Raw genomic sequence first — 17,603 nt, forward strand, 5'->3', positions numbered from 1 at the left:
TCAAAATCATACTCCGAACCAGAGCTATCTGACAGAACATATGCTGCACATGCTGGTAAGTTTTCTGATTTTATTAACCGAAGCATTTCTTTTTCTATAGCATTTGGTGACATGTTATGACAAGATGGCCTATAATGGTCACTTGTTGGTTTGATTGGTGGTTGTCCTGTAGGCTCACTCCTCAGGTCTAAAGAGGTTATTTTTACTGGAGCTGATGTTCTGACTGGGTTAACCCATTTAGCAGCCTTGTCAGTAACAGAAATAACCGATCTATCGGACAAATCCTGACAAAATCTTTGCATCCCGAACAGGAGTGCTGCCACGTGCTTACATGTTCCATCACCACTGTAAAATAATTATATACACTGAAGTATTCATTTTTTAGAAGTGCTCGAGGGAAATTTAAACATTAAAAAAAAAAACAATGTTTCCCTAAATTTAAAAAATAAAAACAAAAAGTTGCTTGAAAAAAAAATCTTTTGTCTCTGAAAAATCAACATTGACTATCCACGCTTGTTTGCATCTCTTTTTTGAAGGTGATAATTCTGAGGAAAAAAACTGGAAATTAATTTTATGTGCCCTTTAATTTTACAGTTAATTTGGAGTGAACTGATAATGTGGCATTCCATGTAGGTTAAAAATCAAAAACAGATGACATAATAAAAATACACATTTTTTTGGCATTTCTTGATGGGATTATTCATCTTTTTTAATCTTTATTTTATTTTTCTCGCTCATTATTTCATTTTTATTTGAAAAAGATAAATGGCTAATCAGAATTATACAATTACATGTACTTGATAACCGTATTCTTGATATTATTATTCTTTTCTGTTATCAGCATACTTTTTAACCAATCTATTCATTATGTTCTTGTGTTATTCTTTATATTTTAACACCCCATTATTCTCTATTCTGTAAAACCTATCGGCACCCTCACCCTCGGACTCGGATTATTCAGGTAAGAACTTACGCCACGCATGTACATTCTGCTGAATGTATTGACCCATCAAATAGGACCACTATCCAAACTTCGTACGGGTCAGCAGACTGCCTCTCTTCTGGTACACATGCTGCTTTTACATAATGTATATCGCTGTGAAATTTTGACTGCCTAACATCACGGATATGTCCATTAGAATGAAGACGGTAACTGTTGTCATTTTTATAGCCTTTCAAACGTTCATTTGTCCAGTTACAAATGTTTTTTAAATAATGATTAACATCAAACGCTTCAATTATTGGAATTGTATTTAAATCATCAGACCAATCAATAACAGTCTTGGGATGCGGCAACTCAACACCATCTACAGTTCGCCGTATTTTATTTGCGAATATGTAATTATCGGGTTCAAAGGCGGGAATCTTTTGTAATTCCGCTTCTTCAGCTAGTTCAACTAATTTACTCTTTTTATAACCCGTTGTTTTAACACCTCTGTTTTTCAAGAACTGTTTGATTTCCGGGACGTTTTTATTCTTAAAATCAGAGTCCATTGTCGTCAATGTAAACAAATAGTTGCCCCGACGTCACACGACTTACGTACCTTCATGTACAAAAGAGTTCTTGACGTTAGGTAATCTGAATCTTACGTATTACCAGAATTGCATTTGTATATTCAAACTGAAATCACAAATGCTATCCAATATGTTACCAATTCATTAACAATTATAATCACACTGGAACCTTGTCAAAATCCCTCATGTTATCTATTCCACTTAACCAGCCGATGACCTTTTTACACAATTATGATCATTCCATGTGTGTATAATTACTACGCAAGATTTACTAAATTATAATTAATAGAAACGATTCTGTGTATATCAAGCAGAGGAGATGTAATTTTTGCTTTGTCATCTCTTCAGTTTATAAACATGAAATGAATATTTTACGTTTTTTATTCCGTGTGTTTTGGTGGTGGAACTGAAGATAAAAAATAAAAATACTAATGTTAGCAATTAAATTCAGAACGATCTACAGAAAGATTAAAAAGATTAATTGCAACTAAAGCCAACCCTATAAAAATCTAGCATAAGACATTAGTCACATGTCTCTGTTTACATTTAATTTCAATGATATGATCATAAATTTATGATACTAGTGTTTAAGACAAAACATAAAGAGTTTCATGATATTATCGAAGGAATGTATTATCTTAATCGCATCAACTAGTAATGAATCTTTGTACTACCATAATGGGGAATGTGACAAAGAGACAACAACCCGACCAAAGAGCAGAAAACAGTCGAAGGTCACCAATTGGTCTTCAACACAGTGAGAAAATCTCACACCCGTAATCGGCATCGGCAGGCCTCTAAAAAAATGTGTACTAGGTCAGTAAAAATGGGAGTCACAATAAACTCAAAAACACATAAATGAGAGGTTCATTCTGCATTTAACACTTTGCAAATCTGTGTGTTCAATTCACTCGGTTCCCATCAGATGTTAACAAGACAAAAACATTGTATCAATAAGAAACTGAGTTTATTGGACCCTTCGGCTATATTCATAAGCAGTAATCTATAAAACCTCTATTCAGCCTTGACATTTGTACCGTAATTCTCATGTGCTATAGGTACATTCTTAACATATCTAATCTTTAGACAACAACAGTATACTGCTGGGTTTTCCAAGTGCTCCACGGAACCTCTTACTAAATTATCAATTTGAATTGTTTCAACATTCAAAGCCGGGCTTCTACTTCAATCTTCAATACCTATGTTCTGCCATTACATTTATGACAATTAGAAGTCATTCCCTTAGATAAAAGAAACATACCACAACTTAAACTGTGTCGTAGGAAATTCTAATTTATATATAATCTTTAGCCAAACCAACAGTTAAAGCTACCATATATCATATGACTGACAAACTATCAAATAAAAATAAACTGCATATAGAAAGCATATATCTTTCTTTTTCACGAGTTGTTGGCTTGCATAAAAAAGAAAGCTGACTGTCTGTTGATTACAACACTTAGAATAGTTTCTTTTAACTGATAAGATAAGAGGTTGGCTATATTCTAATACATTTTTACATTATCTACAAGTGCATACACCTACAAAAATATCTCGAACCTATTAATAAAAAGTACAAAATACCGAACTCTGATGAAAATTATAAACGGAAAATCCGTTACTAAATAGTATAATCAAAAGCTCACACAAAATTCTATAGGCCTTTTCTTATGTAGAAAAAGGTGGATTAAACCTGGTTCTATAATAAGTTAAAGCTCTATATTTCTATTGAACGCGACAGCTGCCTTATAATAACGATAATTATATCTTTAGGGTTGAGATATATCATAAAGCAAGTTTTCGACACTCTATTACGACATTTGAATATACTACTCGGTCAATTTTAAATATATACCTTTAATAAAATTGGATACTATAACGACGTTTTGATATCAAATAGAATATTTTTTTCATACTATTATCTAATTTGACTTTGTCATGGAGATATTCTTTTATACTACAGAGACATGTTGCTATAACATGCATGGAGCTACCTTTCCATACTATTGATACATATAAAAACTTCCAAAGCAAACTGATCATTACCAGTCTCATAATTGGCTTTAGGAACTCTGCTTATTTATTTTTCGACAATGAAGTGATTAACCTCGTCGATGCACATACATTTAACAGTGTTATAAACTGTATATTAAACGCTTTAAAATTATTGAGACATGAGCGGTAAAATATACCGTTCTAAAACAGACAATTTATGAATCAATGTAAATGGAAAAAAATTATAATTAAATAATTAAGACTATTTGATTTGATGTGTAAATAGAAAAAGGTAATAAATATAGTTTCTTAAAAATTTGATATACTAGACTTTACCTATACTTAAACATCAAGCATAGTATTGGCTAAATCATTTTATTCCTGTAAAAAGATTATGTCTGGTGTGAACAGAAGTATGTAAATCATTATACAATGGTTTTGAGTTTTCCTGATTTAATTCAACTCCAAAAGCCCTCAAATTTCATTCAAACGAACGGATTTATTTCTGTGAAGGAACTTTATATAAAAAAAAAGTCTTTTATTCGTAATTGGCTCTAATATAAGGTACACATGATGCAGTCTTAATATCTTTTATTGAAAATTAAAAGGTACAACACTCCTCTCAATTCGTACTACACGTTCTTCTGGGCTAATTTTTATTTCTGTAGATAATATAAAATATCTGAGATCAGAATAATTAAAATGGCCTGAGAAGTAAAGCCATAACTGTTTCAGATTAACATTAGCTTAGGGAGACGGAATCCTTAGTTTAACTAAAAAAACACGTTAAAGTATGAACTTGAAATTTACAGACAAAACAAACATGTGCTTTAGCGTTTGATTTTGTCATTGAATTAGGGACTTTGCGTTTCAGATTTTCCTCGGATTTCCGTATTTTTGCGTTTTTATTTTTGTATATAAATAACCTCATCAAAACATGTGCTTCGTCCTCATGATCTAATAGTCAAAATGATAAAATAAGATTAACAATATATATTTCATAAAACGCTTGAGTGAATAATTTCAAGCAAAGATAATAGCTTCATAAAGGCCTGACGCAGTTCATTCCATTTTGCATTAAATCTTTTCAAATGTCATGTTAAACAAGCAAACCTTGAATTTTATTCTTTTTATTTATTGATTTTTAATTACAATGACTTCAGATCCTGCCGATTTCTAAGGCTTGGAAGCCCACATGGTTCGTAATTAAAAAATAACTTTAAATTGTGTTTGTTAAAAGGATTGATGCGTCGCTATCATCCGTGTTACTGAATATTTTAAACTGCTAATCATGCCCGCATTCAACGTGCAATATTTAATCAACCGATCGAAAATGAGGAGCAAGTGCGCAGAATATTATTTAATAACTTTAATGCAAAGACAAATGTTTTTTTATCAATATAGCTATATCGCATTGTTGCATCAATGGAACAGAGACATAATCATAGTTACAGTGTAAATACCAGTTGTGTTGCTTACGTAATTCTAAAATATACTTCATGGGTTCGATGTGTTTGAACTTTTGATTTTGTCATTTGATTACGGACTATCCATCTGTAATTTTCCTCGGCGTTTGGTATTATTGTTATTTTACTTTTTTTCAAACCATACATCAATGTTAAGCGTTATCTCGCTTAATGAAATAATTCATATAAAAGAGGGACGAAAGATGCCAGAGGGACAGTTAAATTCATGAATCGAAAATAAACTGACAACGCATGGCTAAAAATGAAAAAGAAAAAACATACAAACAATATACGAAAGGGACGGTCAAATTCATACATCGAAAATGAACTGACAACGCCATGGCTAAACATGAAAAATACAAACATACAAACACTAGTACACATGACACAACATATAAAACTAAAGAAGAAACAACACGAACCTTACATAAAACTAGGGGTGATCTCAGGTGCTCCGGAAGGGTAAGTTTATCTTATCCTACAACGGTACTTGAGTTTTTTGTTAATGATGTATAGGTTTTAGTTATATCGTGTTTATATTTGAATGGGAATTTACAAAAACTATCGGCACTCTATGTCTCTCTACTTCCTTTTAACTTTATTTATCTAGCATAGAATCAAAATCTCCAACAGTTCTCATCAGTCTAACATTTCAAATTAGATCTGTGACGTCATTTTAATGAACATCAGTATTTTGCTAAATTATTAAAAATTAAGGAATGTATCTGCCTCATTTTTTTGTTCATAGCTCTTTATCCTTTGGATGATCCTTGAAATTTCAAATGTTTTGGCTTAGAGCATCACTGAAGAGGCATTGATTGTCGAAATGCGCATTTAGTTCCGTTTATGTTCTTGGTAAATAAGTAAGTAATATTATGCAAGTAATATTATGTAACTCTCAAACTTGGTAAATGTAAGTAAAGTCAGCATAGATACCAGGATTCAAACTGTGTACGTCAGGTACGAGTTTCTCCAAACAAACACTCATTAGTTAAGTTAAAATCGAAGAAAGTAAAAAAGGCTAACTAACGTACAAATGTTAATACAAAAAGCGTTGAGAACCCGATATTCCGAAAGGTTTCGACACATACTATAATACGATAGTATATTCATGAGGTAGAACATCTGTACTACTTCTTTACTATATTAATGCATTCCTTTTTTTATCAAATTCAGCAGTAAAAATGACACTCTTATTTCAAAACTTTTTTTGGTGTGTATATATTTTGTATTGGTAAATCTCTAAAGACTCTAAGATGACTGAGGCGTACCTAATAAGTATATGTTCAAGATCCATGATTATCTCACATATTCATCGATATAATACACTTGTTAAGATGTATTCAACGTCGTACAGTTTGAATCATTGCAAACTTTATAAATAGAAGAGATGTAATATAAATAAGCAGGACGAAAGATAGCAAAGGGACAGTCGAATTCATAAATCGAATATAAACTGACAACGCCATGGCTAAAAATGAATAGCACAAACAAACAAACAATAGTACACATAACACAGCATAGAAAACAAAAGAATAAACAACACGAATCCCACCAAAAAATAGGAGTGATCTCAGATGCTCCAGAAGGGTAATCAGAACCTGATCCACATGCCCGTCGTGTTGCTTATGTGATAACAAATTCGGTAAATATTCTTATTCGGTAGGTGGCATCCATGAAAGGGAAAGGGATTGTAGTTACGACGTAAGGAAAATATCCGATATCATTTGTAAAACGGTTATTCCATAACGGTCAATTAACTCGTGATGGCGTCCGTAAAATTTACGAAGGGATGATTTCAACTTTACTATTTGGAACTCTTCGTTTAATAGCTTCCTTGTAAGCAACCTATATCAAGAAAATCCTGATAGGAAATGCGAGAACGGGAAAATCGTATCAATTGGAAGATATATACCCCGTATGCGGTTGCTGCTGGAATGTTGCTACTTAGAAATCGAAAGTTCACAATTGGAAAGCTGAAATCATCTCTTTTGTCGTATAGTTTTGTTTTTAACCGAACCTCATTGTTAATTTCTAGATGTAAGTCAAGATATGAGGCCGACTTAGCTGTATCTGTAGTATTCTTTATCTCTAGTTCGATGGGATAGATGCGTTCCATATATTCACCAAATTTTGAATTATTTAGTGAAAGAACATCATTTATATAGCGGAAAGTAGAGTTTAAGGATATCGCTAACTTCTTATCTTTTTTACGAATAAGTTCCTGCATGAAGTCAGCCTCATATTAATACAGAAACAAGTCGGAAAGTAGAGGGGCACAATTTGTTCCCATTGGAATGCCGACAGTCTGTTGCAAAACATGTCCTCCGAACATAACAAATATGTTGTCAATCAAGAAATCAAGCATCTTCTATCAGTTTCAGAGAATTTTTTGTTTGAATCAGAGTGATCCTTTACAAAGTAGGTGTATCCGTCTGTAAGACAAGATACTTGTATCTACGTTGGCCAATCTTATTTATGAAGCAAAGCAATACCAACTCTTTTACTTTGTCTTTTAGTTTGGAATGTGAAATACTTGTGTAAAGAATAGAAAAATCAAATGTGTTAATACTATTACAAGATGAAAGAGAGTTAGATTGTCTGTACTCTAAAAGACCTTTCGATGCTTGAAGTATCCACTGATTCACGCCACCTCCAGAATAGGCAGTTTCACAATAACTTTGAATTCCGTCTTTGTTTGCTAATATAAAAAAAATGTTAATAATTTAGAAAGAGGTTTCGTGGAGCACTTGGAAGACCCAGCAATATACCGTTATTAGTAAGGACACTTATGTAGTTTAGGTATCCAATACAGTGATGGAAGATCCAGTTCTTCATCTTTGGTTGACATTTTAAAAAGAACATAGAACAGACCTTTGATTATCCAGGATATTCTCTTTGGTAAGTGTCGTTAGGGAATATGTTGAGTTTCCAAGTGAATTGTCAATACCTAATTCGTTTATCAAGCAGTTAATGTAATGAGTTTTACACACAAAAACAATGTGTTTTAGGGCTTTATTTGCGGGGACAACATATTTGTCATGGAGATAGGATTAGTGTTTTGCAATATTTGGGTCTTTAAACTATGTAACAAAAACACATTTATTCGGCTAGTATTCATAGTATCGCGACATCTTTTAAATGTTTGTCTAGTAAAGATAATATGATTTATACTTAGCGGTGTGATACTATACAAATTCAAGAAGATTGGATGTTCGATAAAACTTTTTTCAAGATCGAGTTAAAGAAATATGTTACTATCTATGTTAGATGAAGTTGTTTGTTTTTACACATTCAAATCACTGAAATATCTTTGTTGTGAATCCTTTTCATATTCTATTTTATCTGCGTAGAACTATAATAAAGAGTAGTGAAATTGAGAAGCCGTCATTAACTTTATAAATGTAAATTCCAGTGTTTTTTCATACTAAGATTTATTATGTAATGTTTTATGTAATTCTCCTGGGACTGTTTCCTGACTGTTCAATAACTGTATTGACTACGTGCTATATAGCATGATACAATAGTATTGACATCTACCAGTACAATAATGAAAGAAAATAAATTGAAACGAAAGAAAAAAAAGGATCTTAACATTTGCTAACGTAAAGTATAAGACACGATAACATTGATTAACAACATAACTCATGAAACTGAGTACATAAAACCTTGCAACGAAGGTTACATCAATATAATAAAACAGCCAAACCTACACATTATAACTTAATATACTATCAATATTATAACTGAATAATACGATTGACATGAAAAACATCTATTATTCAAATACTTTAGGAGACGGTCAAAAAACTGTATTCAACAGCAAAAAACGACAACAAAATCTACAGCCTGACTGTGAACCAAACGGCCATTGTGTTCCATTGAACTGTTTGCCTAGCTTTCACATAGTTAAATATTGTTCAGCAGGATAGCACTAGAATCATATCTGACAAAATATACTACTTAAAAGCATATCCATAGAATCAAGTGGACCTATAACACATTCAAATTTTCAATCGTGGAATCAGACGTATCTTTACAATCATTCCATATCACAGGCCAAACTCATACAAACATAGCACATATATCTACATCTAGTACAATTATCAGAAGAACCTAAAACCGCACTTCTAGTACATACTCATAAGTATATAATTTTGAAAAGGCAACAAAATAGATCAAGATGTTTGATTGTTTTTGTTTGAACTGTTTGACATTTTGAAATAACGGGGCATTCATAGTAAAATATGAATGAACACTTACTACATTTCATGTTTCTGAACAGCTTTCTGAACTTACCTTAATAAGTCACGCTCAACACTAATATTCAAAACCCAAGAACGTATAAAAAACCAAGAGCTAAAAAAGATCAAAACATAATATAAAAATCAATCTTCGATCAACATTTTCTGATGGAGTTGAAACCATATATCTTACTATATTTTACTTGGTTTGCTCATCGTTAAAGGCAAATCGATGATATATTTCCATTGACATCGAAGTCACTTATGTTAAAGAATAGTTGTATCTTTGAAAATCATACCACTTTTCCATATATTTATATTTAAATTTCCCTTTAGTATTTGTGGGTTCAATATTTTGATATTCTAGTTACAATATTTATCCTGATATTAAAGTCGATGAAATATGGACTTACAGTTGTAACTCTTAGTCCGGAAAAGGGAACCAAGTAAGGTTATTGCTGCTCTTCTTATTTTGGTTTATTTGTGAAACTTAATACTTGTTTTTATTGATTTACGAGCGGTTAAACTCTTTTTCATGTTATTATTTCTTCTTCTTCCCAAGTCTATAAGTGAATACAATTTTGACTAATAAGTGTATTCATTTGCCTATAACCAGGAACTATCCGACTATTTATGTTCGTCTGGAACGTCACAGTAATACATATTGGTATCATGTGAATTGATGGACTTTTTACTTTTTTTTAACAATCGTTTTTCTTTGATCAAATTTGTTATCTGAGATGCATTATTTAGTGCCAGTTTGCTATCATTGTCAAGCATACAACTACTCTTAGAGTGTTTGTCTGTGTGAACTTATACTATTTGTGATATTTATTTTTTTTATTTAAAGAGAGAGAGAGGGGAACAATAAAGAGGTATAACAGCATCCATTACATCGGAGTGATAAAAAGAAGGAATTTGTTTAAATATCCTTTCGACGTTCCACAATTTAAATAGTGAAAAGTATTAAAATCTTTAATGCTCGTGGAACATGAACGATTATCAAATTGAAAATGAATATACAGGAAGGTCTTAATGGGGGCTCTTATTTGTATAACTATCACTTCAAAATATTTTTGCATTGTTTTGTTATCCTAGCTTGTAGCAATTTTAAGTGACGCCAATTATCGTATTTACTGCACAATGATGTAATTTTAAAAACAAAGTCATGCCAATTAGATAGTGATGTCATCACATTTTAATCAATTTAAGATGCAATTATGGTCGGATTATTTATTCGAAGCTTCACCTATTATCATCCTACGAAAACTCCTAATTAAATTTATCGAGATTATAAAGATGAGAAAAGTCATTGACTACTACAACAGATTGATCATTATCCCAAATAACAAATCATCCAACATCTTTAATGATATAATAATCTTCAAATGCGAAATTGTTAAAACGAAATGAAAGGAAAGGAAAGGAAAGAAGTGGTTTGACTCAAAACACAGAACGTGTCATTTAATCGCATTGGCATATAAATAACAGGATATGATGGTTTTAAATCAATTTTAACAAAAACCTAACAATGGAATATTAACAAAATATCAATTTACAAAAAGAAAGATCAACGAACTCCAACGTCCTAGTAGAAAGTTATTACACTTTGATTGCCTGGGTCAATCTCAAAATATTTGATTTATTATAAACATTGTACTTTCATTATTAAAGTATTATTTGTAAAAAGATTTTGTTTCAGCGGTTGATAAAACAATTGCTTACAACCACTTCATTTGAACTTTGGTAGATATTTGCTTCATTGGAAATCATACAGAATCTCATAATTTCTATAATAAAATTGAGAATGGAAATGGGGAATGTGTCTAAGAGACAACAACCCGACCATAGAAAAAACAACAGCAGAAGGTCACCAACAGATCGTCAAAGTAGTGATACGTCCTTCAGCTGGCCCCTAAACAAATATATACTTGTTCCGTGATAATGAACGCCATACGTATTTCCAAATTTTCCAAAAAAAGAAACTAAAATTAAAATAATACAAGACTAACAAAGGACAGAGGCTCCTGACTTGGGACAGGCGCAAAAGTGGGGCTAGGTTAAACATGTTTATGAGATATCAACCCTCCCCCTATACCTCTAGCCAATGTAGAAAAGTAAATGTATAAAAATACGCACATTCAGTTCAAGAAAAGTCCGAGTCTGATGTCAGAAGATGTAACCAAAGAAAATAAACAAAATTACAATAATACATTAATAACAACAGACTACTAGCAGTTAACTGACATGCCAGCTCCAGACTTCAATTAAACTGATTGAAAGATTTTATCATATGAATATCAGGCACCTAATAGCATACCATCATAGCATATATAAGAAGAACATAACCCGTGTCTAATAATGACTATCTTAAACATTAACCAGTTATATGTAAAACAAGACTTGGTAATCTGCAATGAGTCTATTGAGCCTCCTATAATTTCTCACTTTTTCTTGTTCCGTATATTCTGGATACCTGCTGTCTTGTGTATGTCGTGTATGGCTGATACAGTTTAATTCAATCGGTTTCTATTGCCAGATCATGAGCCACCCTTTACTGTATGATCAGTAGAGCTGCATGCATTTTAAAATTAGATATTGGGCCAGAAAATGGAAAAATATATACACGCTTTACCTATGCAACAGCCAACGCGTATGAAATTGCTACAGCTGACGCAATGCAACACCCAAAAATGCAGATAATATTCATGCTGCTCTTATTAATCTTGAAGCTTCAAGAAAGTACTCACATCCAACAACAAAAACAAGTATCTATTGGCACTTGGTTCGTATTAATCATTATGGATTTGAAACATTTATTACAAAAACAGTTCAAAAATTGTTGAAGGACTGGGAGTTGATTTAGGTTATTCCGGCACCAGAGAAAAATCATTCAGAAAATTGCATGTCTTTAAAAAAAACATTGCCTGTATATAGAATTCTTGCCAGAATTTTATAAGAATGTTAGTTAAAAGTGTTTATAAGACACTTCGAAAATCAATGTTAAACAACTGTTTTTAAAACAGTTATGTCTCAGTCACTCTATTGGAAATACAAGTTATATAGAAAATTGCATTGGAAATGCTTTAACGGATACAACTCATGCCAGATATTTATATAATTAAGTATTACCCTTGGATTGATAGGGAGTGGAACGTGGAGATGATTGGAACTCTAAAACAAAACGTACAATTTTAAAAAGTAGTGCACAGGACTTTCAAACTCGTGTGTTACGACTTCTATACTCGTGATCGCAACTTCTCATTATCCTCATTATCACGATTTTTGAACTTGTGCGCACGACATGTACAAACTAAAGATAACGCACGTCGACAATTTGATAAAACCGAACTTGAATATTATAGAAGGGTCATCGGGGGCTTTTATTTAAATAACTATCACATCAAAGTTCGTTTTCTATCTATCCTAGTATATAACAATGCTCAGTGACACCAATGTTCGTATTAAACAATGATGTAATTTTAAAGACATAGTTATGACAATTAGATAGCGATTTAATCATATTTCGTTTCAATTTATTAAAGCTTTATTAGCTATCATCATACGAAAAATGAAATTAATCGAGATTATATAAATGAGAAACGTCATTGGCTGGTAAAAGGGCACGGAGTTTAATATTCAATCTCTTTGCAATACAATTTAAAGGATAGGTTGGATATTTCTTTAAAAGTCACCTTATAAAGAAGAATTAAAATACCTCTTTGTTGAATAAGCCCAACAAGCTTAACCAACTGACTTAAAATCATACAATCAAATCCGACTTCACATATGTCAAATAGAAACATCATATTAATAACAGTTAATAACAAGCCATCGGGAAATGCCATGAACAAACGTCACAGATATACAGACGAACATTTCACGTATTGCCTGTCTCAAATTATAGATCAACGAAATAAGGTTATAAAAGATACCAAGATAAAAAATTGTGTATGTCACACGCGCGTGTCGTCCTCGGAATTATCATCATTTTTTATTTCCATTGACCTTATTACATTATAATTACATTAGATGTTAGTTTCATTATAATACGTTATTCTGATTGGCTAACATGTTATTCCGTAAACAATTGCATCAGACAATAACATTTATCATGCATGATGACACGAGGTCCCACAAAAAAGTACACAGGTGAATTAAATAAAACTGGATAAAAATCGTGTTTTCATGATTTTAGCTAAAAAAATGTAATTATAAGTATTGAATACTTCTTTTTGAAACTTTATAGGGTTGTAAAAGCGTTGACCGTGCGTACATTTTTAGAATGAAGCGCTTCCGCGCTTCATACAAAATGTACTTCGGTCAACGCTTTTACCACCCAATAAATTTACAAAAAGAAGCATTCAATTCTTAAATGAAAATCGTTTCTTTCCGTTATATAAGACAGTTTTTCGATTCCATATACTAATAATGACATGTATATGTATATTTATATATCAAAATTACATCTAACGTTGTTTGGTCTTGAAACTCTTGAAAGTATCATTCTGGTACCTTTGATAACTATTGCTGTGATTTGGGGTTGTTTTTTGTTAAGTCACCGGTTTCGATTATGAAGTTAGTAGATATAAAGGCATGTACTATTCGTATTGCATTACAGTAAACAAGTACGGTGACCAGAGTGAACATTTTAAAAAATTAATCGTCAAAAATGGTATACGGCTGTATCAGATATCATTCGAATCGAAAATATATGTACTTTAAAATTAATTTGGTCGTCAAAACTAAAAATGGTGCAGTTTTTCAGAAGTCGAGATCAAAGGTCAATCACCATGTTCCATACATAATTGCAATGGAAATTAGATAACAACTAAAATACCTTATCGCATATTATTTTTTTAGCAAAACAGCATGGGTTCTGTTTTTTCATTCCATTTTTCACCTACAAATCAAAAATTATCCTAAAATAAACTGTTTCGATAAAGTAAAACACTTTTAAAAAAAGGGGGGTGATTGTTTTACTTAAAAAGAAATATTTTTTCGAAACATTCATTATTACAAGCATCAAAACTATAATAAATGAATATAAAATACGAAAAAACATGCCTGCTTTAAGATAAATATCTTTTATTACCCAGTATAGGTTAAACAATTAAGTTTTGTACACTTAGGATACGGTTAGTACACGCTAAATTTACAACAAACTCTATAAACACAGACTGATATGTGGCTTTAAAAAAACTTTTTATATGTTATACCATGAATTGCAAGGAACACAAGTCAGCACTGAACATATACACAATTGTAAAAAGTATTTTGGGTTACTAGTACTACATTAAACTGTGTGAAAACTTTAGATTTTTAATAAAGGTTTAAGTGATACAAAATCAGAAATGCACATTCAATTTGAAAATCGCACCAAAAGCCTTATATATACCGGCAAATAAAATTTAGTTCTCAAGCTTCTTCTGTAAGGACATGTGTATAAACGTTCTTGCATGATTCTGATCCTTGGCAGGAACATAAGTCGGTACATGCAAGGTTTTGGGCGACACAAACACATGACTTTTTACATTGTGATTTTCTCTTACACGAACACACGAGGTCATGCAGAAAATCTACTGACATGTTTCCTTCAAAGTAGACAGGGTGCAAGGAATCTTTGAATGATTTCCACCCGTATTCCAATAATGAAGGCAGGGGTGGGTTTGCAAGACAAGAAGCATGCCAAATTTTGGTCTGAAATGAGGCACGAAGGATATGCTGTCGAAGCGCCGCATCAGAGGGTGACAATCTGACCAGACTTGAATCCTTGCTGGTAGCAAGCTTAACTCAAAGTTAGTTAATGTCTTGATGGCAGGATGCATATTTCTGATTTTGGTCGTAAAGTCTTGCCACAAACCGTCTTGAGCATGATATGGCAGTCTCTGTGTCGGAAACTCCTAAATTGTACAGATCACTGAAATCAAATACTGCATCTTTCAGTACTTTAAACACCGACTTTTTACCAATTCCAAATAAGGAAGATGTAGTGTCACACCCAGAGAGAGCATGTACGGCAGGAAGAACTCTACAAATGATTTCAGGGAGAGAAGAACACAGTTGGTGAATTGGCAAAAACCTTCTATTATCTTTTAAAGTACCAATATATCCCATTTGGATCCAAAATTCACTCGTATTGGTCATTTGCTTGAAAAAATGAATACAGAGAACAATGACTTCTGTATCAGATGTTTCGATAACAATCCTGCCTTTCTTTCCCATCTCTTTCAATCTTTTGTCTGCATGTAAAGCCTGAAGGATCATGCAGGTGTCTGTCTCTTCCTGAGTACTGCACAATTCAGGACATTCAACGACATCCTGGTCAGAAATAACTTTAGCAATTTCAGGATCTTCAAAGGAACCTGACATATAATAAGTATGCCCAGGGAGCACTAATAGAGGATTGCTTTTAATGAACTTGACCAAGAAGTCACTAAAAACTTTAATGAGAGTCTGCTTGTTTTCTTTAACAGAAAGAAATTTCTTCCAGTCGGGGACATTTCTTCCTTCAATAACCTGAAACACCTTTGGTACGACGCTCTCTTTCAGCTGACTTAATGGAGTGTTTTACATCATACCGATCAAAAACATCGGCCACTGTGTGTGTTTTTGTAAAACAACTTGCTGAATAATTGCAATAGGCAAGAGCAAGATCTCCAAAGGTTTTATGTTTCGTTGCATCTATGCACTGAACTATAGCCATACCGTCTCTTATATAAGTTGTCAACGAAGGATCAAAATCTGGCAACGAAAGAACCGGCGAGACTTCATTTTCAAACTGTTTTACTAGATCCGATTTACAAGATTTTCTCATTGTTCCATCTTCATCTTCATCTGCATTTTGGATGAAGACATTAAATGTGCCGATCAATTACCTTCTCTTTCTGCTCGTACATTTGACAACATAATTTGAACGGCAACGAGGAACATGTCCCAATATTTGAAAGTAGGTGATGCATCGTGACCCCATTCTTTGAACAGACCAATAAGAGGCTGTACATGGTCTTTAAACGTCTTTTCCAGTCTAGTTTTAATTTCTGAGGCTTAGTCCATTTGATCACATATACTTGTATGGAACTCTAACAACACATTCCAGAACGCAGATGGTATCTGATCGAAGTAATCAAAGGTCCTACACCAGTGTATAAATGCTGATATAAAAAGAACTTGAAGGGCTTCAAACACGAGCGTGAACCCTCTGACAGGCCTGTTAAACTCTTTACCGTTCAACATAAGTTCGGCTGTATTTCCAGCGTACACACCAGAATCTACCAACAAATCGCGAAGACCGCCATCGGCCCAAAGTTTCCCGATAGAGGCTAAGAAACACGACAAACTGTGGAAACCACCAAGCCTGAGAATATGGCGATTACAAATGTCAGGCTTCGACCATTTGACTTGTTGTACGATTGCGTAGAGTTGCTGGTCAAATGTTTGAATAGCGTAAACTTTAGATTTTTAATAAAGGTTTAAGTGATACAAAATCAGAAATGCACATTCAATTTGAAAATCGCACCAAAAGCCTTATATATACCGGCAAATAAAATTTAGTTCTCAAGCTTCTTCTGTAAGGACATGTGTATAAACGTTCTTGCATGATTCTGATCCTTGGCAGGAACATAAGTCGGTACATGCAAGGTTTTGGGCGACACAAACACATGACTTTTTACATTGTGATTTTCTCTTACACGAACACACGAGGTCATGCAGAAAATCTACTGACATGTTTCCTTCAAAGTAGACAGGGTGCAAGGAATCTTTGAATGATTTCCACCCGTATTCCAATAATGAAGGCAGGGGTGGGTTTGCAAGACAAGAAGCATGCCAAATTTTGGTCTGAAATGAGGCACGAAGGATATGCTGTCGAAGCGCCGCATCAGAGGGTGACAATCTGACCAGACTTGAATCCTTGCTGGTAGCAAGCTTAACTCAAAGTTAGTTAATGTCTTGATGGCAGGATGCATATTTCTGATTTTGGTCGTAAAGTCTTGCCACAAACCGTCTTGAGCATGATATGGCAGTCTCTGTGTCGGAAACTCCTAAATTGTACAGATCACTGAAATCAAATACTGCATCTTTCAGTACTTTAAACACCGACTTTTTACCAATTCCAAATAAGGAAGATGTAGTGTCACACCCAGAGAGAGCATGTACGGCAGGAAGAACTCTACAAATGATTTCAGGGAGAGAAGAACACAGTTGGTGAATTGGCAAAAACCTTCTATTATCTTTTAAAGTACCAATATATCCCATTTGGATCCAAAATTCACTCGTATTGGTCATTTGCTTGAAAAAATGAATACAGAGAACAATGACTTCTGTATCAGATGTTTCGATAACAATCCTGCCTTTCTTTCCCATCTCTTTCAATCTTTTGTCT

The sequence above is a fragment of the Mytilus trossulus genome, chromosome 7, assembly GCF_036588685.1.
Source record: "Mytilus trossulus isolate FHL-02 chromosome 7, PNRI_Mtr1.1.1.hap1, whole genome shotgun sequence".
Classification (NCBI taxonomy): Eukaryota; Metazoa; Mollusca; class Bivalvia; order Mytilida; family Mytilidae; genus Mytilus; species Mytilus trossulus.